The sequence below is a fragment of the Hyperolius riggenbachi genome, chromosome 6, assembly GCF_040937935.1.
Source record: "Hyperolius riggenbachi isolate aHypRig1 chromosome 6, aHypRig1.pri, whole genome shotgun sequence".
Lineage (NCBI taxonomy): Eukaryota > Metazoa > Chordata > Amphibia > Anura > Hyperoliidae > Hyperolius > Hyperolius riggenbachi.
The window spans coordinates 92,436,781-92,464,430 of record NC_090651.1 but is presented as its reverse complement, the minus strand read 5'-3'; the positions used below and the strand labels follow the sequence as shown (position 1 = coordinate 92,464,430).

The 27,650-nt window shown below is 44.0% G+C and overlaps 1 protein-coding gene across 3 annotated transcripts in view; it reads right to left on the bottom strand.

The window, feature by feature from the left end:
- RALGPS2 (Ral GEF with PH domain and SH3 binding motif 2) overlaps positions 1-27,132 on the bottom strand; it is a 340,810-nt gene extending 313,678 nt beyond the window's left edge. For 2 of the 3 annotated variants that reach the window (XM_068242552.1, XM_068242555.1), the window contains exon 1: positions 27,047-27,132. The gene's annotated coding sequence lies outside the window, so the exon portion shown is untranslated. The remainder of the gene's footprint in view (positions 1-27,046) is intronic. The other variant, XM_068242554.1, reaches the window with a different exon arrangement.
- Positions 27,133-27,650: the final 518 nt, after the last annotated feature.

Sequence of the window (27,650 nt, the reverse complement as noted above, 5' to 3'; positions counted from 1 at the left end):
CACCTGTATGGTCCTTTACCTAATTCTTGATTTATCATTAGGGCAGCTATCCAAGCTCCAAATAGATAAGGGAAGCTTTCTATGCCAAATTGCACACAAACATGCAGAGTTCCATAAACATGGATGCTTATACTGTTGCTATGAAAGTGACCGCAGTGCATACAATACCAAATGCCCCTCCAGAACTTCAACATATCTCGAGAAATTTCTCAGAGTCACAGCCAGGCATAGCTAATGCGAGGACCAATGTGGACTGAAATCATCTAGGAGGATTATTAGCCCCACGGTCATCTTTTAGGCTGAGTTACAGGTGAAAAGCGTGATGGGAGCTGAGCATCTGGAGACCAGTGGCCTGTCATAACTAGAACTCAGACATGCCACTAATGTGACTGACAGCATGCTGCAGAGTGAAAACCCCACCCTATTCTCAGCTTGAAGAGATGCAGAGGGTGACTTCTGGCAGCAGAAATGGGCCATCTTCATATGACAGATTCAAGCAATGAGAAATTGTAAGGAAATGAGCAGATCAATAACTAAATAGTATATGTAGCAAGGAAAGGAATGTCCTGGGAGCCTCTCATATTACACAATCTAAAACATCCTATTTATTGTGATTCACTAAAACAATACAGTGACTCATAATACACAGGCACAGATACACTCACGTATGGCTCATCAGTGGTATAGGGAGGTGTAGAAAGATACTAAGGTCACCGTTTCACCATCCCAGCTTCCCCTCCCGAATTAGGGTTTTCTCAAGAACATATCAATGTTTTACAAACTATTGCATTGTTTTAGTGAGCCACAATAAATCTTGTGTGAAGATGAGCATCGATAAGAGCGAATTTTCCCGCCTTGCTACAGGTTATTTAAAGTGCCTTATCTGGTGAAGCAGCACTGCACTTGGATTCATAGGGAGTGATAGAGCGATCTGAGTGTGGAATGTGTTTTTTTTTTCTCGCGCGCTTTAATGCTGGGAATACACCATGAGATGTTCTGACAGATAGATGGTTCGATATATCGTTTCCAACAGGTCCGATCTGATTTTTGATCAATTTTCTGATCAATTTCTCATAGAAGTGAATGGAAATTGATAAGAAAAAAATTATTGGAAAAATCGGAGAGTAAATCTGCTGAAAAATCTCATTGTGTATTCCCAGAATAACTTTACATTCAGTAACTACACAGTAGGAGTATCTGACTGCTTTATAACAACTGAAATGGGCTGCAATAGATTTGTTTTTTTAAAGGGAACATGGAGAGAAATACAGAGGCTGCCATATTAATTTCCTTTTAAAAAAGGAAACCTGTAATTTTAAAGGGAACCTAAAGCAACAGATATAGAGGCTGTCATATTTATTTCCTTTCAAACAATGCATATTACCTGGCTGTCCTGCTGACTCTGCCTTTAATACTTTTAGCCACAGAGCCTGAACAAGCATGCAGATCAGGTGCTCTGACCGAAGTCTGACTGGATTAGCTGCATGCTTGTTTCAGGTGTATGATTCAGATACTACTGCAGCCAAAGAGTCCAACAGAATAGCCAGGCAACTGGCATTGCTTAAAAGGGAAATAAATATGGAAGCCTCGCTTTAGGTTCCCTTTAAATTAAACTAAAATCTGATACTTACCACAGGAAGGGTAAAGCCTCTGGATCCTAATGAGACTTCCCCTGTCGTCCTACGTCACCCCGATTCAGCGCTGGCAATATTTAAACAAAGCCAGTAACATGCTTGCTCAGGGGTACTCGCGGCTTTCCAATCAGGCTCTGGCATAAATAACCGAACCAAATTGGGTATTTATCTACTGCGCAAGCGACTAAATGTCACTTCCATTGTGCATGCAGTAACACCCATAATGCATCTCTTTGGTATATTAGCCAGTCCTCCATGAACTTGTATGCTAGGTATAAATCCAGAGCCACTAGTTTGCAGCACATCTATTTTTCATTTTTACTGAGTCGCGCAATCCACCTAGCAGATAGTGTTTCAGGCGGTGTGGCCTTCCTTGGTGCAAGGTATGGAATATGTGATTTGCACTCCTGTTCAGATTTCACCCTAAACCCTAACACACCCCCCCCCCCCCAATCTGCAAAGCCCAGACTTAATAAAAATGATTTTTTAACACAGAAAGGCCTCTTGCACACTACATGCATTTCCGATTTTTTTTTAATAAAATCCAATTTTTGATTCAATAAAAAAAAAAAAAAAAAAAAAAAAAACACGTTTCCAATCAGGTTCTGGCATAAATTTCCAAGCCCAATAGTTTGTTTTTTGTTTTTTTAATCGGATTCAAAAATCGGATCGTATAAAATCGGAATCGCATGAAGTGTGCAAGAGGCCTCAAGCATGCAATTCAGATTAAAAAAAAAAAAACACCTGAACAATAATATTTGTAGGGCTTGTAACTTCAGATTTACAATAATACCAGATTCTCCATGCATTCCAGATGGAATAAGAATGTATGCAATTTGATTTAGTGGCCTTCGGTTTAGTATTCCATATACACAAAAACGGATGCAAAAACCGATGAGAAATAGCAGTGATGCATACGTTTTCACAGCCCAACCATTACTGCTGTGCAGAAAAATCCCACTTGTAAAAATGCACCACTCAAATCGCATAAGATGGGAACAAAGCCACTAAAATGGACTGGAAGCCCTTTCACTGGGGAAAGCAGATGAGAAGTTGTAGTGTGAAGGGAGCTGTGCTATTATGTAACATTCTGATGAGTGTAACAGTGTGTAAATTTGAAAAAAAGTAAACAAAGGGCTATCTCTGTATGTACTTCCTGTACTGTAGCATGAAGTAATAGAGATATGATTGAGAGGAAGCAGCTTTTCATAGGAAGATATGCAGCAGCCCAATGCAACAAGAAGCTGAACTGCTGCTCAAAATACGGTAATGTCTTGTACTAAGTAGATATAAATAGTGCAGTGGATAGCACTAGTGTAAGCAGTTCCTAATAGTCAGTGTGGAACCTCAGTACATTTATAGGCTGCATGGAGAAAAAAAATAACTGCAAGGATTATTTGTACTTTAGTCATACAACCGTCTGTACTTAACGTGACACTTCCACCAAACATGTTTTCATTATGGATACAGTGGGAAATCTTTCCAATATCTTTAAGCTTTTCATTACAGCCTGTATACCCACTGGGAACATTTTCCTTCATTCCCTGTGCTCAATGTCACTATAGTATAAACAGGAAATTACAATTTTCTAGAAACAGAGAACAACAAAGCTTTAACCTAGATGATCGCCAAGCTATTTATTACATCCAGTCCTCCCTCCAACTTGCAGCTGTATGGGTGCCACCATAGCAGTGGTAGAGGTGCACCAGAGATTGACCGAACTCCGGGCAAAATATGAGGCAAAGGTGTTGTTAGTTTCACTTTAACACTATGGAACATCCATCACAGAACGCTCCATAGCAACCAGCTTTAATCAGTTTAGTAAACATACAGAGACGCGATTGTTTATTATTGCTTTAACGCTGTTGACTCTGAAGTTGTTATAAAACATATGAAGTAACTGATACAGAAAAACCCCAGGCAGCATCACAAGGTTGTGCCTCTAACAGACACTTACCGATTTATTCTCCTACTCTACAAAACCTACATATAAAACATTCAAATACCTATACATATAGTTGTAACAATGGCACAAGACATTAAAATAGGAAGGTGTCAAAGCCAAGATTGTGCCTGCCACATTTTTATGCAGCACCTAATTTTATAGAAACGTTTGCGTTGCACATAGGTGTCACACGGGGTCCACTTTCAGAAGGTAAAACAAACCCAAAACATAGATGTCAGCAGAGAATCTACTGAAAATTGACCGAACCACAGCACTGTACTTTTCAATGCAATGTAATGCTATGGGCCAACGATTGCCCTCTGCTCCTGCCCACATCTGGTCCAATCAAAACTTTTGGTGGTTTTTAGGTAAAAAAAAATATAAATAAAAAACTATTCATTTTGGTAATCTATTCTGAGGATTCAATAACTCTGGTTGAAAATGCGGGGAAAAACATACCACCCCGGACACTACAATGCTGCAACAGGAACTCATGTAGGTTTTTCAAATGGAACGGCTGAACACCCTTCAGTTTAAAGAACTGCGAACTAAGGCTTTCTTCAAAATATGGAGGAACTTTGTCTTACAGCAATTTACCCCCCACCAAATTGATACCTTGATGAGAGACTTTACATTAACCTCTTGGTACTGTCTGGAAGACATTGGGGGCACCTTAGGGAAACAAATTCACAAGAACCACTTAACTGATTGACTGTTGGCTATTAAATGGTTGACCAAAGGCACAGTGCGACTCGGGAAATGGGTTGAAGGGTAGAGGAGGGTGTTCTAGGGCAGTGATCTGCAAACTTGGCTCTCCAGCTGTTAAGGAACTACAAGTCCCATAATGCATTTGCCTTTATGAATCATGACTGTGGCTGTCAGACTCCTGCAATGCATTGTGGGACTTGTAGTTCCTTAACAGCTGGAGAGCCACGTGTGCAGATAACTATTCTAGGGGAAGGGCCATTTCTTGTACACAATTACATAATCTTCCTTCTTTTTTGTGACACCTTGAATGATGTCTTATTGTGTACTGTAAAACCAATAAAAATTCTTGTAAAAAGAAAATGCCAGTAAGGCCTGGAGCACACCAGAGGAGTTTTTCTGAGCGTTTTGAGTTTTTAAATCTGCTGCTAATGTTATCCTATGTGTCTGTGCACACTGGAGCAATGAGGTTTTGTAAAAAACCCCATAGCATTACATTGGGAAGAGCTTTTGAAACCTCTAAAAGCTCTTCCCAATGTAATGCTATGGGTTTTTTTACAAAACCTCATTGCTCCAGTGTGCACAGACACATAGGATAACATTAGCAGCAGATTTAAAAACTCAAAACGCTCAGAAAAACTCCTCTGGTGTGCACCAGGCCTAAGTGTATGGGCACCTTTACTCATGTTTTTAGGTTGTGAGAGAAGTGCCATGCAAACAAAGTAGAACATACAAACTCCATGCAGATAAATGGCCTTGCTGGGATTGAAACTTGGACTCTAGCACAGGGAGGTACACAAACTCGCCACTGTGCACCCCGACATACTATTACTGAACAAATGATACATGTCAACAATTAAGAACTCTGCAGTTCAACATCCAAAGCCTGACATAGATCTGTAACATCCAGTAACAGGCAGACTGCTAAGCTTCACTCCTTCACTGACACACTGTCCACGTGGGACAAATGTAGCAACTGTTTCAGCCACCTGTCACTATGAACAATTCTATATTTCTCCAAAGATGACATGTCTATACATCCATGACGTGTACACAATATGTAACCCAAATCAGCTTTACAGCCAAGCCATAAAATTACCAGCCGCCATGGATTCATTCCAAATTAAAGGCAAGCTCTAGGCACATTATTTTTCCTAGACCTGTGAAGGCTTTCAGTTGCACAGATTGTTTATCGGTCTATAAGCTCGAGTTAAAGAAATCACATTGAATTAACCTGTGCGGTTTCTTTGGGAAAACAAAATCTATATATATATAATAGACTAAGTGCCTCAACCTTCAAACAAGAAGAAGAAGTACTTTGCATGAGAAAATTTATGCGTGCTCAAACACCAAGTTTAAGGCCTCTTTTCCACGGACTGTTGAGCTGTGTGCGCAGCAAGCAGTTACCAGGCAGCAGCAAGCAGTTACCAGGCAGCAGCAAGCAGTTACCAGGCAGCAGCAAGCAGTTACCAGGCAGCAGCAAGCAGTTACCAGGCAGCAGCAAGCAGTTACCAGGCAGCAGCAAGCAGTTACCAGGCAGCAGCAAGCAGTTACCAGGCAGCAGCAAGCAGTTACCAGGCAGCAGCAAGCAGTTACCAGGCAGCAGCAAGCAGTTGTGAGAGTTTGAGAGCCATTTCACTGCCTATTCACAGTCCATGGAAAAGAGGCCTTACCCTAGCAAGTCTGACATTGCAAATCTGGCCTAATTGGCTATTCATGAGGCAATGCTCATGCAAATGCATGCACAAACCAATACCACAAAGCAGTCACCCTGCTACATGCTACATTAGCACTATCCGGCTTAGTGCACACCAGAGCGGTTCGGCAGCGTTTTGCGATCCACTTGCGGCTGCGGATACGATTGGGTAATGTATTTCAATGGGCTGGTGCACACCAGAGCGGGAGGCGTTTTGCTGAAACGCATACTCCCGAGGTGAGGCATTTTTTGGATTGCGGAGGCGTTTCTGCCTCCAATGTAAAGTATAGGAAAAACGCAAACCGCTCTGAAAAACGGCAGTTCAGAGCGGTTTTGCAGGCGTTTTTGTTACAGAAGCTGTTCAGTAACAGCTTTACTGTAACAATATATGAAATCTACTACACCAAAAACGCTTTACAAAACCGCAAAATGCTAGGTGAAATGCTACAGAGAAATAAGAAAAAGCGTTTCAAAATCGGCTAGCATTTTGCGGATCTGCTAGCAGTTTTTGGTGTGCTCCAGGCCTCCAGGAGCGCCACGGGGAGGATTCCCAATGCCCCCTTTTTATACAACTGGGGGGACCGCAGGGTCCCAGGCACCTGGAAACCACAGCGGCACCCCGGAGGGGGAGGCTGAGTGGCGTGGACGACCCCCCCCCCCCCCAAGTGTGGCCAGCGTCGGGGAGAGCCGTCTGCACCCACCTCCCAATATTAAAAACAGGCACTTACCTTAACGTCCATTGCGTTCTGCTACATGCGCATTAATTTGGGGGCACCACATGAGAAAGGAGAGAAGCATGGGTCACCCCGAGCTTTAGAGCTCAGGGCTGGCTCACATACAGCACTCCAGAGGGGGGGGGGGGGGGGGAGGACAGGCGCACTCACTCCAGGGTTCACACCACCGGAGCAAGCCATCCACCACCTGCCTCCAAAGGATACAAACTGCACAAAATGCTTTCCATGAGAAAATTAATGCGCATGTAGCAGAACCCAATGGACGTTAAGGTAAGTGGCTGTTTTTAATATTAGGAGGTGGGTGTGGACGGCTCTCCCCAGCGCTGGCCACGCTTGGGGGGGGGCACTCCGGGGTGCCGCTGTGGTTCCCAGGCAGCGAGAGAGCACTTTGCAGTATTGGTTTTTTGACCCTGCATAGTTTGGCATGCGAAAGCAAATGCATATTTGCATGAGCATTGCCTCATGAATAGCCAATTAGGCCGGATTTGCAAAGCCAGACTTGCTAGGGTTAAACTTGGTGTTTGAGCACGCATACATTTTCTCATGGAAAGCCTACTTCTTCTTGCTTCAAGGTTGAGGCACGTACTCTATTAGATAGATAGATGCGGCGTATGCTACGACGCGGGTTGGCTAGTGATACTGTAATTACCTTGGGAGAAGAAAGCCTCTGGATACTAAAGCTTCCCCCTTCCTCCTCAGCCAGCGCGTTCTAGCGATGGGAACTCCGAAGAGTGGCCTCCCTACGCACACACACTAGGACCGTCCAACTTGGGCTCCAATGGAAATATCTGAGCTCGATAGGACATGGCACTGTGCAGACACAGGCCGCAGTAGTGCAGACCCAATCTGAGATGGCTTTTTCAAAATTAAGCCGAGCAGGATGGTACTATTGCGCCTGCACAAGTGTCTTTTCCAGGGGTGCCAGTGCTGGTACGGGGCTGTGACGACAATGAGGGAAGCCTCTTTAGGATCCAGAGGTTTGCCCCTCCCAAGTAACCTAGAAGCACATTTTTCCCTACAGGTACACTTTAATATACTATAGTACCTGGACAGGAACTCAGCAAATGGCAACTTCCTGCACTAGCCAGTCGCTGCCATAGTCTGCTATCTTCTCAGAGAAATTATTCAGTCTGTGCCCTTTGCAGTGTGAACAATGGGATGATGCAATCTGAGCAGCAGCAGCCAATCCACTCCCAAAAATGTTGTCCTAGTTGTCTATTGCTTTTTGCCCTTTTAAAATATAAAGACAATTTTGAGCAGCAGAAGCCTTATTTCTAACGAAGAAAAGAACAAGGGTGCACTGACCTGCAGTTCAAAGCAGCTTGAGGGAGGTATCACACAGACGATTACCCGCAAGCGGTTTACCGCACAATAGTGCATTTTTCAAAGCATTTGACACAAGTTTGTTTTTTTTACAGTAACCATTAATTGAAATGTAAAACTGCATGGGTTGTGCGGGAAAGTAGTGCAGGTTGCATCTTTTTTTGATGCAATGCAGAATCGCATATGCATCCAGAAACCGCACAGGCACCATAGACTATCATATGCGATTCTGGGTGCGTTTTTTGTATGCAGCAAAACACTGCAGATTTGCTGACGTGTGACCCCTGTCTTATTCCATCAAGTATAAACAGTCCACAAGCTGTGATAGATGAGGTCTTGGGAAAGCCAGGCAAGTACCGTAGGTGGCTAGGGCAGTAAAGTTGCACAGCTGACAGCTGTTTCATGGCCAAATGTGCTTATTCACAGCGGACAGCTTTACCTCACAAAACGATATCTGAACTGTCCAATTATGAAGCTATCAGATGGCATTCCAGGTCTGTGCCTGGAGCCCAACTCAAAACTATACTGTGGGGTGGGCGAAAATTTAGGCATAGTTGGGAATGGGTACAACCTCTATCGTGTTTTGGTATCTTCTTCTTTAAAGCACTTACTTCCTGTTTCTCTCACAAGTGTCAGAAAGGACTGGAAGTGAGGAGAAACTTCAATACAAAGTGACTGCAGGGGGGGGGGGGGGGGGGGGGAGGAAATGTTGGGTTTAAAGCAAATCTAAAAAGAAACCGTTAGACACTAACCTATGGAGAGGAAAGCCATGCCTTTGATCCATCGCTGTCCCCGTTAAAGTCTAATTTATTCACATACTCCAATTAATTGGAGTATGTGAATAAATTTTTCATGCTGAAAAATCAACAGCTTTGTTTCTGTTTGGGGTTGGTGAGTCCACCGCTACCTCTCTAACGTTTTAACAATTTTAGCATATTTTATCCTTTTGGCGCCTCTGTTCACCTACTATATCCTCATGAGGACGTCCATTTCCTTTATGTACAAAAGCACTCCCTGGCTGGCAGTGACACATTGACAGGCTCTGTATCAGAATACTGGCATACAAGCTGGCCAACCGTTTTGTCTAGGTTTTTTTTGTTTTTTGTTTTTTTTTGAAGAGAAAGAAAAAGCACCCATAAGTGCTTGTCCAAAACCAAATGTTCAGAGCTGTCAGACCAATAACTACTGTGACAGCGACATAGGATGAAAGTAATTTATACTTTTGTTGGACAGATGAACAACCCATTTGTATGTAATCATACAGTGGAGGAAATAATTATTTGACCCCTCACTGATTTTGTAAGTTTGTCCAATGACAAAGAAATGAAAAGTCTCAGAAGAGTATAATTTCAATGGTAGGTTTATTTTAACAGTGGCAGATAGCACATCAAAAGGAAAATCGAAAAAATAACCTTAAATAAAAGATAGCAACTGATTTGCATTTCATTGAGTGAAATACGTTTTTGAACCCTCTAACAATAAAAGACTTAATACTTAGTGGAAAAACCCTTGTTTGCAAGCACAGAGGTCAAACGTTTCTTGTAATTGATGACCAAGTTTGCACACATTTTAGGAGGAATGTTGGTCCACTCCTCTTTGCAGATCATCTCTAAATCCCTAAGGTTTCGAGGCTGTTTCTGTGCAACTCTGAGCTTGCGCTCCCTCCATAGGTTTTTCTATTGGATTAAGGTCCGGAGACTGACTAGGCCACTCCATGACCTTAATGTGCTTCTTCTTGAGCCACTCCTTTGTTGCCTTTGCTGTATGTTTTGGGTCATTGTCGTGCTGGAACACCTATCCACGACCCATTTTCAGTTTCCTGGCAGAGGGAAGGAGGTTGTCATTCAAGATTTCACGATACATGGCTCCGTCCATTTTCCCGTTAATGCGATTAAGTTGTCCTGTGCCCTTAGCAGAAAAACACCCCCAAAGCAAAAGGTTTCCACCCCCATGCTTGACGGTGGGGACGGTGTTTTGGGGGTCATAGGCAGCATTTTTCTTCCTCCAAACACAGCGAGTTGAGTTAATGCCAAAGAGCTCTATTTTGGTCTCATCAGACCACAGCACCTTCTCCCAGTCACTCACAGAATCATTCAGGTGTTCATTGGCAAACTTCAGACGGGCCTGCACATGTGCCTTCTTGAGCAGGGGGACCTTGCGAGCCCTGCAGGATTTTAATCCATTGCGGTGTAATGTGTTTCCAATGGTTTTCTTGGTGACTGTGGTCCCTGCTAATTTGAGGTCATTCACTAACTCCTCCCGTGTAGTTCTAGGATGCTTTTTCACCTTTCTCAGAACCATTGACACCCCATGAGGTGAGATCTTGCGTGGAGCCCCAGAGCAGGTCGATTGATGGTCATTTTGTGCTCCTTCCATTTTCGAACAATCGCACCAACAGTTGTCACCTTCTCTCCCAGCTTCTTGCTAGTGGTTTTGTAGCCCATTCCAGCCTTGTGCAGGTCTACAATTTTGTCTCTGACATCCTTGGACAGCTCTTTGGTCTTTCCCATGTTGGAGAGTTTGGAGTCTGCTTGATTGATTGATTCTGTGGACAGGTGTCTTTTATACAGGTGACTAGTTAAGACAGGTGTCCTTAATGAGGGTGACTCATTGAGTAGAAGTGTCTAACCACTCTGTGGGAGCCAGAACTCTTAATGGTTGGTAGGGGTTCAAAAACTTATTTCACTCAATGAAATGCAAATCAGTTGCTATCTTTTATTTAAGGTTATTTTTTCGATTTTCCTTTTGATGTGCTATCTGCCACTGTTAAAATAAACCTACCATTGAAATTATACTGTTCTGAGACTTTTCATTTCTTTGTCATTGGACAAACTTACAAAATCAGTGAGGGGTCAAATAATTATTTCCTCCACTGTATGTATTACATATCTAATAGGTTTTTCTGATAGTAGTCCTTTAGGCTGAGCTGCTTCCAGCTGCATTGTGCTGTCTTGTTGCCTACGCAGCTAAGGAACTGCCTACTGCAGATAGCAAGGTTTGAGAAACGGATCAGTCATATAGAACGAACATGATCTGATAAACATGATAGTTTACTGGTAAGAGCAAGGTTTCTCAATCGGTGACAATCAATGAAAAATACAATGACAGCTTGATCACGTCCATATATATGGACCTAAACCTGTTTCATCTGGACTGATAACCAATACAGGCAGATTAGACCAGTTGTGTGATGATTAATACATCTGTATGATCTGCTCCTACCGCTAAGAGAATTAAATATTACCTCTCATCATTACACTTCAATATGACTGGGCATAGACTCTGGGGGACAAGAGAGACACCGGGGGACAAAAGAGGTACCAGTGGTACAAAAGAGACCCAGGGGACAGACACTGGGAAAGAAGAGGCACCGGGGACAGAAAACAGTTGACAGCAGCACCTTTGGACCATAAGACGCACTGACTTCCAACCCCCCCCCCCCCACACACACACACACACACACACACACACACACTTTTGGGGAAGAAAAAACATCTTATGGGCTGGAAAATATGGTAAATAGTGTGCAGGTTTCTCCAAACATGAGATCTAGGATGTTAACAGGGGCAAACCCTGAGATGTAGCTCAGCAGGAAGCAAGGATTGTGTCTGCACAGCAATTAGTAAACATCTTCCCACAACAATCTGCAAAGATCATTTCAAGCGACAGAAGATAAGTACGCTACCTTACAATAAAGGTACATAAAAATGAGGAGGAGGTGTTATCGGCACTGCAGGTGCTTTATTCCATATAAGTATTTGGTAAAATCATGCACAGACAAACGACGTGTCACAAAAAGTCACACACCATATATAAGTAGTGCGGTGGTGCGGTGGGTGCTGGGCACAAACTGCCTGACGGCCGTTTCGCGCTAAGTATGCGCTTCAATGGAGGCTGCTCTCCGTTGAAGCTCCACCGCACCACCGCACTACTTATATATGGTATGTGACTTTTTGTGACACGTCGTTTGTCGGTGCATGATTTTACCAAATACTTATATGGAATAAAGCACATGCAGTGCCGATAACACCTCCTTCTCATTTTTATGCACCAGTGATTCTCAACTATATCAGAGCATGCAGGGTGCACCATAAGATAAGAAGTGCAAGAATCCTGTCCGCACCACTCCAGTGTCAGCTGTTTTGTGCTGTAGTGCAAACTATGCTTTTCTCCTTTTTTGATGCATGAATTTCTTACAATAAAGGCAACTCCAGGAAACTGGCTAGCAGTAGAAACGTTTAGCTGCATTTGGAGCCAATCTTGGCTGAGTTAAAGGGAAGGTTCAAGCAAAATAAAAAAATGAGTTTCACTTACCTGGGGCTTCTACCAGGCCCATGCAGCCATCCTGTGCCCTCGCAGCCACTCACTACTGCTCCAGTCCCCCGCTGGCAGCTTGCCGACCTCGGAGGTCAGCGGGTCGCATTGCGTAATTTTTACGCATTCCCGCTAGTGCAGGAACATTAACACATACATTTTTACGCATCACTGGTTCAATGCGTAAAGTTTTAAGCATTGAACCAGTAATGCGTAAAAATGTATGTGCCTTCACTAGCGGGAATGCGTAAAAATGTATGTGCCTGCACTAGCGGGAATGCGTAAAAATTTACGCAATGCGGCCTGCCGACCTCCGAGGTCGGCAAGCTGCCAGCGGGGGACTGGAGCAGAAGTGAGTGACTACGAGGGCACAGGATAGCTGCATGGGCCTGGTAGAAGCCCCAGGTAAGTAAAACTCTTTATTTTGCTTGAACCTTCCCTTTAATGCGTTCCACTTCACAATTGACCTCTTTGGGGAAAGGAAGAAAAAAATAATCACATTACGGAGCAAGTGAAGCTCCAGTGAACACAAATGCCCAGGCCTCTTCATGATGCTAGGTAAGCACACCGTTTTCAATGACAGAGGGTTAGAAGGCAGGCAGGGACTGCACATGCATGTCAAGTGGCCTGCAACTGCCCAATCACTATCCCATTTATCAGAAGTCCTGCATCTGCTAAAAATAGCAGCTACTGTATACTCATGCTGAATGCTCTCCATACAGGGAACTATTTCATTATAGAATGCATTAGAGTAGGAAACCTAAGCATTTTATAGAAAGATTAATTCATTTCAGTTAAAGTACAAAATGCCTTCATTAAAAATATTACTTATTTTGTCCTAGGACATAGGCTATATAAAAGATGCACAATTTGACAAGAAATTATGGTAACAAGGTATTATACAGACAAATTAGTGGGAAAACAGGTTCCTTATTCCTGAGAACATATTATAAACAATAATGCATGGCGATTGCTGCAAGAGGGGAAAAAAAAAATAAACAGCGAAACCATTGTCGAGCTGTCGATGATTGGGGTGGGGGAGACCAATAACCACCAGAAAGTTTAAGGCTACAGGTTTCTGAATAAATGTAACGTTTATGCAGACCGGTATTTTTACACACCCATATGTAAGCTTCCACTCACTGCACGCAGCCTGTATCGTCACAGGGGGATTACGATGAAATGGGCCCAAGGCAAGGTGGTAGGATCCATTATAGTCTTTCTGGTAAGCCAAGGTTGGAGAGGGGTCAAAAAGGCTGGCAGCTGGGCCCCTTGACACTCACTAGGCCACAGGCACCTCCCTAGGTTGTGGATGATCCCGCTGTTATCGGTTACAATTCTAGAATATGGATCTCTTTGACTGATCAATCCAACTATGGTTACAGATAAGTTTTGTTTTGTTTGTTTTTTTAATGTTGTGACTCTAAGCCATTTGATTGTTACATAGAGTTGACTAGTTCTAGTTGAAGTAACGGATGTTACTAAGATCACCAGGAATTCAGTGCCATAAACAGTACCACAATAGCCAACACAAAAATCTCGGGTTGTCTTCTCATATACTCTTCTTGGTTTGACTTCAGACATTTAATAGAATGCCGAGAGCAAAGTACAAAATACTAAGCATTTCATACTTTGCATGAAATTTATGGATTCTATAGAATGCCTGAATTGTATACTTTGCCTATTACATACCATAAGTATTTTTATTCTGGTTTGTCCTAATATATAAACAATCCAAGGGCTGGTTTACACTTGTAAAACTAATTACTTAAGATCAAAAAATGTAACCCCCTGTTAAAGCGGAATATAACCCTGCATTTCAACTTTGCTCTAAAACATTATTTACAGTAGTATATTATATGCAACCAGCATTTTTTTTTTTTTACTGGACCAGCATTGGAAGGGTTACACACAGCTTTAAAGTTCCTTTAGATTTCTGCAGACGCATCCGAAGCTGACATAGATACATTTTGTTTACATAAATGTATCTAAGTGTTGAATGTGACTCATCTCTCTGACTGAGGAGCTGGAGGACAGCCAAAGTGTGTGTAACATGTATAACTTGTTACATTCTATTTAGTTAAAATGTATCTATCTGAACTTCTGCATATCTCTCCACGGAACTTTAAACCTCTGTGTTTAAACCTTCCAATGCTGGTCTAGTAAAAAAAAAAATGCTGGTTGCATATAATATGCTGTAAATAATGTTTTAGAGCAAAGTTGAAATGCAGGGTTATATTCCGCTTTAATACACAGACGTCAGATGAGGCAAAGTCAACAAGAAGAAGAATATTTTGCTCCCAAGAGATTAATTGTGTAGTTCTTCAGTAGTCTAAAGTCAGACTATATTTTTAAATCTATTTTACAGGTGCAATCTGGAAGTGTCAGGTAATCAAATATACATTTAATTAGTACTATACAATATTATGTTGCCCGGAAAATGTGCAGCAACTAATCAGAATCCAATCAGTTAACAGGGAGCAATTTATCAGATGCTCATTAATTTATCAGTAGCTGGGGACTCTAATGAATCCCTGCACATTTCAATATCCTGGTCAATGGAAGTTTACACAGAAAGCAAATGTTTCATTCATCTCTAAGGAAGTACCACCATCAGCTTGTTATTAATTTGTTACATTACTTGTATGGTTCTGATCCAGTTTTGTATCATGCCTGAAGAAGAAACTTAAAAAGGAACCCTGAGTAGACACTGTGGGTTTGCATATAAGCATACCCATGGCCATTTGGTAAAGAGGAGACACTCACCTGCAGGGATGGGATTTCAAGTAGTTTTCTACTCAAATTCGGAAATTCAAATGAAGTCTAATGACTTCACATGTGACCACAGGCAGCGGGGAGTTAACTTACCCAGAAGTCTTCTGGGACGTCTGCGTTTCATTACGAGTGAAAGTCGCATTCCAAGACTCACTTCCGAACTTCCGGCTTGAAAGAGGAAGCGCGGAAGTGAGTCTTGGAACGCGGCTTTCATCACACCTAGGACACGTAATGAAATGCAAACGTCCCTAAAGACTTCTGGGTAAGTTAACTCCCCAGTGCCTGTGGTCACACGTGAAGTCATTAGACTTCATTTGAATTCTGAATTAGAGTAGTACACTACTCAAAAGCCCATTCCTGCTCACCGGCCCCTTAGGTAAGCGCTCCTGCTCCCGGGCTGGCCGCTATAAATTACATTGTAACCGGCGCCTCTGACAAAGTTGCGCTGTGACCCGGAACAGGAAGCCTGCGGGTCCTCTCTGCGCATGGGCAGGCTTCCTGGCTTCTTCCCCCTCCCTCTGCCAAGCATCATATTGCACGTGCGGAAAGGAGGAAGAATATTCTGGTCACAGCACGACTTTATGTCTGAGTCGCCGGTTACAGTGTAATTTATAGAGGCTAGTTCGGGGGGCAGGCGTGCTCAATATAAGGGGCCAGTGAGTGTATCCTTTTACCAAATAGCCGCGAGTGTGCTTATATGCATACCCACAGCATCTACTCAGGGTCCCTTTAAAGTTTTGAAAGCTTGCATAGAAAACTTGTAAAGTTGGTTATTAAAGGTATTACCTAAACAACAACTGTGTCCCAGTTGGGAAGGGGACTCCAAGAAGGTCAATTACTAAACAGCTGAAATTGACCCCATGACAGCTCATTTACTAGCAAGTCACGCATGGGCCGCAGCGGCAGCTCAGACATCTGCTGCAAAGACTGATGTGGGGGACGTATGAAACGTATTTAAGATATGCAGGGATGTTCTATTTAAACATTTTTCCTGACATTTTAGTGAGGAAAAAAGGTTTATAAAACATACCTGCAATATTTAATAAACAGCATTCCCCACCCATCGAGCTTTCTTAGGCGTTTTTGCATGAACATATTTGTCCATATCAACCAATAAAGTTTCATAATTTAAGTCCTGCTCCTGTGGACACAACAAAATGAAGAATCATTTAAACAGGAGTGTATAAACAGACAACAGCTGTTTTGCATCACGAGCTACATAAAATAAGGGATCTGGTAGATTAATACACGTAGTCCCTGGTTTACCAATGAGATGGTGACTGTAGGTTTCATTCATAAACCTGAATCTGTCCATAAGTCAAATCGCTGCGCCATCTCTGTCCTAGTACCTCCTCCATGCCTCTCTGTGCCTCCAGTGTCCCACTTTGTGTCACCTCTCTTCCCCATGCCTTCAGTGTCCACTTCTGTCGCCTGTCCCCTTAGTGTACCCCTCTGTGCCACCTCTGCCTCCATTCTGTCCTTCTGTACCACCTCTGCACCGTCTCTCTTTGTGCTTCATTCTGTCCTAGTGATTGTCTTGTGCCAATTTTACTTACGCAGTGTGTCCAAACTTGTTCACGGGCGGGAGCACGGACGCGAACTTCCAGACAAGAAGAGCGCTGGATAACAGGTTTGCTTTAAAATGTATAAAATGTGTACTATATAGCGAGTTCTGAGTTTTGCATAAAGTATATTGCAGCAAAATGTAATTTTAACTTTTTTTTTTTAAATCAATTTTCTCAAAACTGATAAGATTTTTTTCAAGCAAATAACTAGCAACAGACTTTTGTATAGTCTGCATCATATATTTAGTTAGAATTGATCCAAGTAAAATACTAGGCTGCAGTCTCTGTATACTCACCCTCAGGAAAAGACTGCCCCCTTTGTGTACAGGTACAATTAAAAATACATGCATATAGGTTCCCCATAAATCCATGAATGTGCTTTTAGCATCTGCCTGACACTGTTGTATTTCAGTATGCCTGCAGCTCGGTTAATGACCTGACCCAGTAATAAGGAAGATGAAGCCATAGCAGGCCACACCAAGATGAAATAATAAGACTCGGCTCTGCACAGACCTAAAAGCTGTGAAGTTGGGTCACAGAAAAAAATGCTACGGGGATTAAAATAAAGCTGTCTAAAACCAGTGTCTATTTACCAACATTAATCTAAGGGTCCCAAATGACCCAAGACCATCTGTGCCCACAGCGCCCTGTCTAAGCAAACAGACACTAGACAGCCTCATCTGCCAGGACAGAAGGCCCCTCCGACTGCAATTTTCATGACAAATGGTGACCTGTCAATTCAACTAAATGCACAAGGCGCCTGGGAACAGGTGCTCACTGCTGAAAATGACATCTCCTGGGATTACAGTGGGCTCAAACCATTGCCCAGCTAACCAGACACAAAATACAGCACTCTAAAAGTAAGCCACGCAAAAAGATGTATGCCTGTGCAGAGACATGAAAATTGGCTGTAGGTAGATCACACTGCCTCAGTGTGGGTCTGTTAGAAGTTAGAACAGTATTTTATCAACATTCTAGCATGTAGCTGCGACCGCCTCATGCCAATTGGTGGCCGCAGAGTGGCGCCCCCAGGACCACCTAACGCCGTTTGGCATCAAGTCCTGGGAACTCGTGCGCATGCGCGATTGTGCCATGCCGATGAAAAAAACCTGTTAATTACTTTGTACAGTGCTGCAATCTAGTGCAGTGCTGTATTGGGGACAGCCCTGTCACTTGGCTGTCCCCTGGAGTGGCAGGGAAACATATCCCTCTCATAGGCTGATAATCATGCTGATTGGATCTCGGGGTAAGGGAAGGAAGTGGGAGAAAGGCAAAAAAAAATTTAAAGAAAAAAAACATTAAAAATTATTAAAAACCTACAAATCACAGCAGCAATCAGATCCCACCAACAGAAAGCTCTGTTGGTGGGCGGAAAAGGAGGCAAGATTCATTTGCCTGCCAAGTTGTATGGTCGTGCAATAAACGGTTAAAGCCAAAGATGTAAGATCATCATAAGAGAGAGCTCGAATCACCCATAGACATGCGATCATCACAAGAGATAGCTCAAATCACCCACAGATAATAGATGTGAGATCATCACTGGATCAACAGGTCAGAGCAACCAATGAATGGCCAGGTTTAAAATCCAGTCACTGCTGTGACAGACAGGCAAAGGGGAGAATACTCAGATAGTAAATATACAGTGAGCAATTCTCTATCAACTCCCATCCACCCCTTACACAGCAAAACTACTTCTACGTTCTGAAATAGATGTTACACCACCATGGGAACATACACCAATCTTTCTGTCCCACCCAAAACCACAGGGAGGAGGGGTATACAAAAATATGTAACACTGCAGATACACAATATCTGCTGCATGCATATAATACAACACTCAAAACTACCCTAACAAAACACAAATTAGTTTATGGTCATGAACTAAAAAAAAAAAAAATTTCAAACCATTTGCTCTAAGGGCCACCTAGGAGGAGAAGATAAACAAAACAATGCGAAAACAGGAAGACAAAAAACAAAATATAAGCTGGATGAAAGGTATAGGAAAAAGAAGGTTTAGAAAGTACAAGCAACTTCATGAAAGAAAAACAAAAAAACACAACAGACTAATTCGCAACAAGGGAGCCAACAGGATCGCTTTCATCCTTAAGACTGCAGAGGTCTCAAACTCGCGGCCCGCAGGCCATTTGCGGCCCTCGATACAATATTTTGTGGCCCTCGCCGGCAAAAGCTTCTTTATAGTTCGCTTCAGTGCTCCCAAGTAATCCGCCGCATCCCCGCAGAGCACCCAAATCGCCCGGGGGGCAATCCGCCGGCATTTCCTGGAAGGGGCAGAGCTTTCAGTTTCAGCTCTGCCCCTCCTGACGTCAATCGCCGCACCGATCACCGCCTCTCCCCGCCCCTCTCTGTGAAGAAAGAGTGAGAGGGGCGGGCAGAGGCGGCGATGCGCCGCGATTGTGAAATTCCTTATCCCAGTCTCATCCTGACTTTGCCTCCTGCGGCCCCCCAGGTAAATTGAGTTTGAGGCTACCACCCACATGGCACGAACAGCTCCTACTTGGTTCTCTTCAAAGTCCATCCAGAAATGATACAAACATGACTGTTTGGACTGATGTTTGATGGACTGTGGCATTAGTCTTCCAAGGAAGTCTGTGGTAAGACAACCTCGATATCTGCTTTTTGATGTAAAACGGAAATGGAATTTAAAAATATGAACACAGAGTCAAACCCACTCAAACTAACCACAACAGGAGGGTAGAACTGGAGAATGTCTGCGCTACATAAGCAGGTGGTATAAATGAACAACGCACTAGCCTGCTGCAGTCTAGGTAAACTGACCTTTGAAAACGAAGTTTACTGAACACAGCAAATGCCTAAAAAAGCTCAGAGCCTGTATGCGTTTTTCAGGCACTTAAACCATTTTTGTGTTTACTTTGAACGTTTAAAGGTTCGGTTTCCACTTGTACCTGCGTGTGTCATGGTAATGCACACCGGCACTTATTATAATGCAAGGATGCATCCGATTCCCTCTATTCATATGCATGATGCATAAAAATGACACCTACCGTCCATTTTTTTTCTGCATGACAAATTGGAAACAACTTATTCATTTAAATAGGCTGCAATTACTCGTCCGAATTTGCGTGCAGGGAATGGTTCCGAATTGACCCTAGTCGACGTAAGCCCTAAAGGTCTTGTTCACTTGAGCTTTAAAACTGCATTTAATGCACCGTTTTCTCACCCAATTGTAGGGAGGAAGAGTCTTCTGGATGCAAAATAATGCAAAGAAATGGGAGTGTTTTTAACCACACGTGTCAGCCATTAGGCTCGGTTCCCATTTGTGCCGGATCAGTGGGAGTGGACAGTGTAGTGTCCTCTGCGATAATATGGCTGTAGCTCAGGGCGGATGTGTTACCCCCACAGGCTATATGGGGGGGGGGGGGGGGGGACGCTTCCGCCTGCCCTTAATTTTCACGCACTGCACAGAAGTGCGGCCTGCTTGCCATAACTGATCTCACGGATCAGTTGCAGAGTGATAAGTGTGAATGGCACCTATTAATAAAATAGGAGCTGTTCACTGTCCATTTAGCATTGAGCGGAGAATGGACAAAAACAAAGTCCATTCTCCACTCAGTAGGGAACAGGGCATTGCTGTCCAGTAAAAAACATCCTCATGTCACATGTAGGGGCAGCGGCCACCAGGGGCGTAACTAGAAATCACCGGTCCCCCCTGCAAAACTTTGAATGGGTCCCTCTCCCCTGCTTTCTGCATGGATAAACTGAGAGCCAATGTTGTTCAATTGGCTAGTGCATACTTTAATGGGTTCTCCCCATGCAGATACAAAATGATAGCAATGAAGCACTGCATGCATTGTCTATCAATTACATTAGCTTCTGTGATTAAACGTGCATGTTTTCACACATACAGACACATATGGTGTGCAGTGGAGCACAACTAACTCTGCAGACTTCTCTAGCATCAATACAGTACAGATCACTTGGGAAGGGGGTGGAGAGGCTTGGGGCAGGGCACTGTACATAAGAGCCTGCTGCACACTGAATAGGGACTGTCTACAAATCGTTGTAGGATTCCTTATCAATGGCTGAATAGATGCAGTTATTAGAAAAATTGTGAAGAGAGCAGAAAGGTTTTTTTCTCTCTTTGCGCCCTTAGTGTCAGTCTCTCAGGACACAGAAAAGAAACTTCTCCACCCACAGGGCCCCAGTGGCTTCTGGGCCCCCCTGCAGATGCATCCATTGCAGCGTCTATTGTTATGCCCCTGGCTGCCACCCACCCATATGTTCATGCATGAGACCACCCCCAGAACTGGAACGCTGCAGACAGCTGCAAGCACTCAGCAAATAAACAGGAATGGTTGACATGTAGGAAATGGTACTGTTAGCTGCTCATATGAAAGAGCCCTAATTTACAACTAAACACTCATGGGTAATTGGCATATGGTCATAGGCAGAGATTTCACACGAAAGAAAAAAAATATATATACTTTTGGGGCTTTAAAATGAGACATCTGAATGTTAGGAGAACACAAGCAAACTAGGCCTAGCCAAACTATGCATTACATAGAGCATATCTAATATGGGCATAATAAAAAAAAGGAACAGCAACCTTGATTACAGAAAAAAGGAAACTCATTGACAAACAGAAACCAAACACAAATTTCAGCTTGGCAGACACTACATGGTTCATCCAGGATTTTAACAAAACTGTTTTGTCAGCTGGTGAAGTCATGGCCTGAAGTGTCCATCTGACACAATACGGGGGCTGCAGTCCGGTATAGGCTAAAATACACAGGCAATTTTATTTCTAAAGAATGTTACGCCTATAAAAGGCTTCCTGATGTTTTTCTATTTGTTGCCTTCCACCCTAAGTAAGATAATATTTTAAGTGGTAAAACCAAACATTTGAAATAACTATTCATATCCCAAATCATGTGTCGGATCTTATCAATCGAGCTGCATCAGCGGCTCGATTGATAAGGAGCATCGCGGCCGCATCTACTCGTGTAGATGCGGCTTTAGCTTAGCAAAGCTTCTGTGTGGGAGGGTCCTGAGTTCTCTTTAGTACTAAAGATTCTCTTCTCATCCCCCCTTTTCTTCCCAGTTTCAAATGACAGAATCAGAGGGCAATTACATTCACATGAGATAAGGACATGCTCAGAGAAAAAAAGGAATCAGGCAAATGTCAACACTGTTGCCTCTATACAATTTGCTTTTTCTCCTAGTTTTATCCTAGATGATATTTTCACTTTTTGCCAATGAAATGCCTAAACCAGCAGCAAGCAAGAAAAATACCCCAAATTTGTATACTGTAGTTCTTTTTTACCAACTATTTTTCAAATGGAAGTGCTAAAAAAAAATATTTCAAAGGGAAGATTAAAAGCAATCTCCTAGGAGAGAATTCAGGAGAAAAAAAAGGCTTCTTGCACACAGGGACGTTACAGGCGCACGTTAGTGCAGCCTGTAATGCTCCCCCAACGCACAGCAATGTAACACAAGTGTGCTGTTCACACTGCCCACGTTGTGTTACATTGTAACGCAGCAAAGTGCTACATGCTGTGCGTTCTACGCGGCTAAGCCACGCTAGACTGTTTGCACATGCTCAGTCATGTTGGGGAGGAGAGGAGAGCGGCCGGCCACATGGCTAATTAATATTCACTGCACTCAGTGACGTGCAGTGTTTACTTCCTGGAGCGGCCGCTCTGTGCGGCAATTGGCCGGGCGGGACCACGTGATGCCGCATGCGCCCAAGAGTACGCATCACGGACGCCAGAGAGAGCTGCACAATGCGGCTCACTCCAACGTCCACACCAGAGAGCACCAGGCGTTGCGTTAGGGGCACGTTATGTGCCCTATAACGTCCCCTAAACGCAACGTCCTGGTGTGTAACTAGCCTAAAGGGAACCTAAACTGAGAAGGATATGGATTTTTCCTTTTAAAATAATACCAGTTGCCTGACTCTCCTGCTGATCCTGTGTCTCTAATACTTTTTGCCACAGCCCCTCAACAAGCATGCAGATCAAGTGCTCTGACTGAAGCCAGACTGGATTAGCTGCATGCTTGTTTCAGATGTGTGATTCATTCACTACTGCATTCAAAGAGAACAGCAGGATGCCAGGCAACTGGTATTGTATAAAAGGAAATATCTATATCCCTCTCAGTTTAGGTTCCCTTTAAGGTAGCCATACATCTAGCGATTCTGATTCAATTGACAAAGCGATCATTTTTATTGGGGGATAGACTTCAGTATAGTTGATCAAAAGTTGATAAACCAGCATTCAGGATCAATCGAATGATACGTAAACAGTAGCCCATTTCTGTGCGATCGACCGACATCTTTCATCCTGCTCGATTGACTAAGCTGGTCGATTTGATTTGGGCATACTGGAACACACTCTATTCTCTCTTGATTCGATACAATGATCGAATTGAATGGTCGATCGTACAGCAAAATCGCTAGATGTATGGGCACCTTTAGAGTCAGTCACATAGCACCCTATATGGATACACTTTTTTTCAAACTATGATTGATTTATTTAATGAAAATGATTTCTAAAAATAATAATGGACTTTAGGATTTCAGCCTGGTTGTACTGTCCTATTGCTGCAACTAGAAATACACTAATCTTTTGATGGCCTTTTGGCAATCTGAAGGACAACACAAATCCAAGAGCCGCAAACAAATTAATGTCAACAGGAGGAGGCACAAAAATCCCTTGCATACTGTGTATTAGGGCTGGTTCACTCTGGGGGCAAATGCAATGCGCTTGCCGATCAGCAAACCACTAGTACTGCACTTGCGATTTGCCGATCCAAAAGGGCATTGCAACCCAGCCATTATGCAATGCAGAGCCGTGCCCGGGGGGCGCTTACAATCCCATTCATTATACCGAATGGGATCGCAGGCGCAATTGCCCCAAAATGAAGGCAGCAATGCGTTGCAGTTCAGTGGTGAATCGCAGCGCATGTATGGAAACATCAGAGAGAACAGTCTATGCACCGTCTGATGTCCCTGCAATTGCGTTTCCAGAAGCGCGGCTGAAAGCGCGCATATGGAAAAGAGCCATGAGGTGTTTCAACAGCAAAGTTGCAATTTTGGTTAAAATCACAAACGTGCGGCATGTAGCATTTTTGGAGCAGTTAAGCGTGAAGGGCTATGCAAAAATGCACATACCTTCAAAAAATCACATTGCAAGATAGCAATTTCTAAGCGCTTAGCGGTTTGCAGTGTAAACTAAGCATGCACGCACTTTTACACTATGCGAAGCGTGTTTTCCCAAAATGCAATGGTACTACCTTTCACAGTTGCGGATTTGTGTTTTTTCAACCTATGTTGTGTTTTACAACACAAAGTATTCCATATTTTACGAGAAAAAAAGTGTTTAAGGTTAATAGTGGGCAAACTGCTCACCACCAAATGCATAGTTCTACATCAATCCACATAGTAGTGTGAAAGAGCTCTTAGGACCATTATAGTCCAAAGTAAATCAAATGTCACCGTTACGATAAAGAAATACACTTCAGTGGTGCTGAACACTTAGAGGGCATACTAATGCCAGGAAATCCTTGGCACCTTTACTCAAAATATCAAGACCGGCCTTTGCTGTAGAAAATATTTGATTTAAAACTACAAATTTGCTAACCAGCAGAAGAATTTGCTTTTTAGTTGAACACTGCAGCAAAGTCTATAAAAAAAAAAAAAATCACTGTTTATAAATAGATGTGTGTAATGTTTGACAACATGAATGAACAACCCACAACCTCCCAACTCCTGAAAATGGAGAAAGACTCTCTGCACAGCTCCTGTTACTTCACACTGTGCTATGGAAACACATCCCCAGATTATAGCACACAAATTAGGCAGGCCTGAAAGAAAGCAACCATAACAGCTGCAACAACCAGATCCCGCAGAATCGGGTCATGCCTTGTGGAACTACAAATTCCAGAATGTTTGCACGTATGATATATCCTGCATGCCCATAGCAGCTGAAAACTGAAGAAAAAGCAACAGGGAGAGAGGAGCCAGGCTCAATAAACATTTCAAATATGGGCAACCTGCCAAACTACAGATGCGTGAGAAAAAGTCCATCAATCCCATTCAACCTTCCAAGATGTTGAGACCACAAGTTGCAAACACCATCTTCCTCCACTAGTTTACTTAGCCCAGTGCCTAGCTAAAGACATAGGCAAAACATGCTAGGACAAAATTGGAAAAAATGTTTTTTTGGGGGGAATTTAACAATACTTAAAGATGGCAGGGAAATATAACTACCAAATAAGTAGCCCAGGCACGTTCAAGTCTCTAGTTTCTCTAGGCATAAGGGTGTCAATGAATGGTTAAAGGGTCTGAAGTTACTTATTGTGTCCCAGTTGGAAAGGCATCCAAGATTTGTTGCGTCGTCCAGCTTCTCTTCTGAAGGTGTAAACCAGGGATGTCGAACTCCAGTCTTCAAGGGCCGTGGTGTCCTCACACACTTTTGGCACAGTGGAAATTAATCACCCTGGCGGTATGGACGAGCTGAGTTTGTCCAGGAAAAACATGCAAAAAGCGATTTAATTACTATTCCCCCTCCAGGCGGACATGGATAGTGGGGGAATGAAAATTCGGCTTCCAGCGATTGCTGGAGGCCGATTTATTATGTTTTTAAGCAACTTCAGCTCAGCCGACGTTACTGAGCGCTTCAATAGGAATGATTCCTATTGAAGTCTATGGAGGCGCCGGCTGCGCCCAAATCTAGCAGCGCTGAAAAGCACTGCTCCGTCCATGCCGCCAGGGAAATTTCCTGTTTCGCTGCACCGCCCTCTGCACTTTTTACTGATCAGAGGGATTCCCCTGGATGGCTGGATGCCTGTCTGCACGCTGTGGGTAACGATCTGTGCTACCCCCAGCGTGCAGAACTAGCATCCAGCCACCCTGGGGAATCCCTGTGCAGCCAGCAGGGCAGAGAATGTGCTGGCTGCGTGCGGGATTCCTCTTTCTCTGCGGGTGGGTGGCCGGGTGGTCCTCCTGTGTGTGTGGGGGGGAGGATGTCCCCCTTCTGTTCAGGCTGGTCGGGGACTCCTATGTGTGTAGGGGGAAGATTCCCCTTCTATGGGGGCTGGTTGTGGCCAGTCGGGGACTCCCCCTTCTGTGTGGCCTGCGGGGATCCTCCTGTGCGGGGGGGGGGGGTTAAGACTTCGACCAATAGAGACCTAATACCGTAGTTGAAGGAGGGCCCCGATGCGGTGGCCACCTCTGCACCCCCTATTGCTATGCCACTGGATTGCTGGGTCTTTTTTAGTCTCTCCAGTTGTGAAATAGAATATATTTTCATCTCCCAACTGCAAGAGCAGCTAGTGAATGTTAGGATTTGTAATCCCCCCCAGTTATAAGTATAGAATGCTTTGTAATAGTGCCCCTCTTATGTTAAAAGATGCAGGGTTTTGTATTCTCTCGAGCTGTGGTATGGGATGCTGGACCTTGTAGTACCCCCTAGTTGTGGGTATGGTGGACCATGTAGTACTCCAGCTGAAAATGCAGATGCTGAGCCTTATAGTCACATACATTTGAAATCGGCGCCGGTAGACTTGGGCGCAGGATACAGCCGGTATATGGCTGATCCTGCTTCTGCACAAGTCTGGGCCGTATTAATTACTATTCCCCCTCCAGGCCGCCATGGATAGTGGGGGAATGAAATTATTTGGCTTCCAGCGATTGCTGGAGGCCGAATTATTGTGTTTTCAAGCAACTTCAGCTCAGTCTTCTGACGGAGCCAACGTTACTCACTGAGCGCCGCTATAGACTGATTCCCATTACAGTCTATGGCGGCACTGGCTGCGCCCAAATCTAGCAGCGCTGAAAAGCACTGCTCCGTTATAGTCCCCTAATTAGTGGTAGGAAAAAGATGTTAGACCTCCTAGTCACCCCAACTGTAGCATAAGATGCAAGGGCTTTAATTTCCCCCAGTTATGGCAGGAGATGCTAGTCCTTGTAGTCCTCCTAGCTGTGACATAGGATGCTGGGACCCTCCCAAGCTGTGGTAGGAGATGCTGGGCCTTATAATTCCACTAGTTGTGGCATAGGATGCTGGGCCTTGTAGTGCTCCAGATATAGCAGGAGATGCTGATTCTTCCAGTTACCCAATTATATAGGATGATATAGGATGCTGGACCTTGTAGTTCCCCGAGCTGTGGTAGGAGATACTAGGCTTTGTAGTCCCAATACTTTTGGCACACGAATGCTGGGCCTTGTAGTCCCCCAGCTAGAGAGCAGCTGCTGGAGGGGATGGCCCATGGTGTGTCACACAATGCAGAGCTCAGTGTCAGTATAGATGGATGCTGGAGCAGCCCGGGTACCACACATCCCTGCCAGAACATGCCACCCCCAGCCCGTCACTCACCAGCCTCCTGCGTTCACCGGAGTGATGGGCGCCGCTTCTCTCCGCTCTCATTCAGACGCCGGCACAGCGCCGTGCGCGCCCCCGTCCGGCCAGCCTGCTGCTCCAGCCGCTCCGGGGTGGGCGGAGTTTGGAGCTCAGAAGAAGGTAGGAGTGAACGAAGCGAAATGACGCGCCGTGCGCGCTCCCGCCTACCACAGAGGAGGAGTCAATAGGAGGCTTGACACACAAGTGACATGTGGGATATGACCCCGCCTTTCCCGATAGCGATAGGACAGAACACACGCGTCTGGGCGTGCACAAACACAAGAGGGGGTGCGGCTTTTTCAAAACTAAACTCCTCAGAAACAGTAACTTATATGTCTGATTATGTCGGGGGCGGGAATTATGTTGTTGTCGCTGGATGTGGCTGGGAATGTTCTTTTTGGCAATTTGGCACAGCTTATGAATTGCAAATGATTCTAATAGGAGGCTTCTCCACGTTTTTGGAGTTCGGATCAGTAATGTGTAAATGTAATTGCATTTAGGCGAGTGATTCCTAAATGCTGAAATAAAGGAATACTGGTGCATAATAGGGTTGCCACCCAGCCGGTATCTGGCCGGCCCA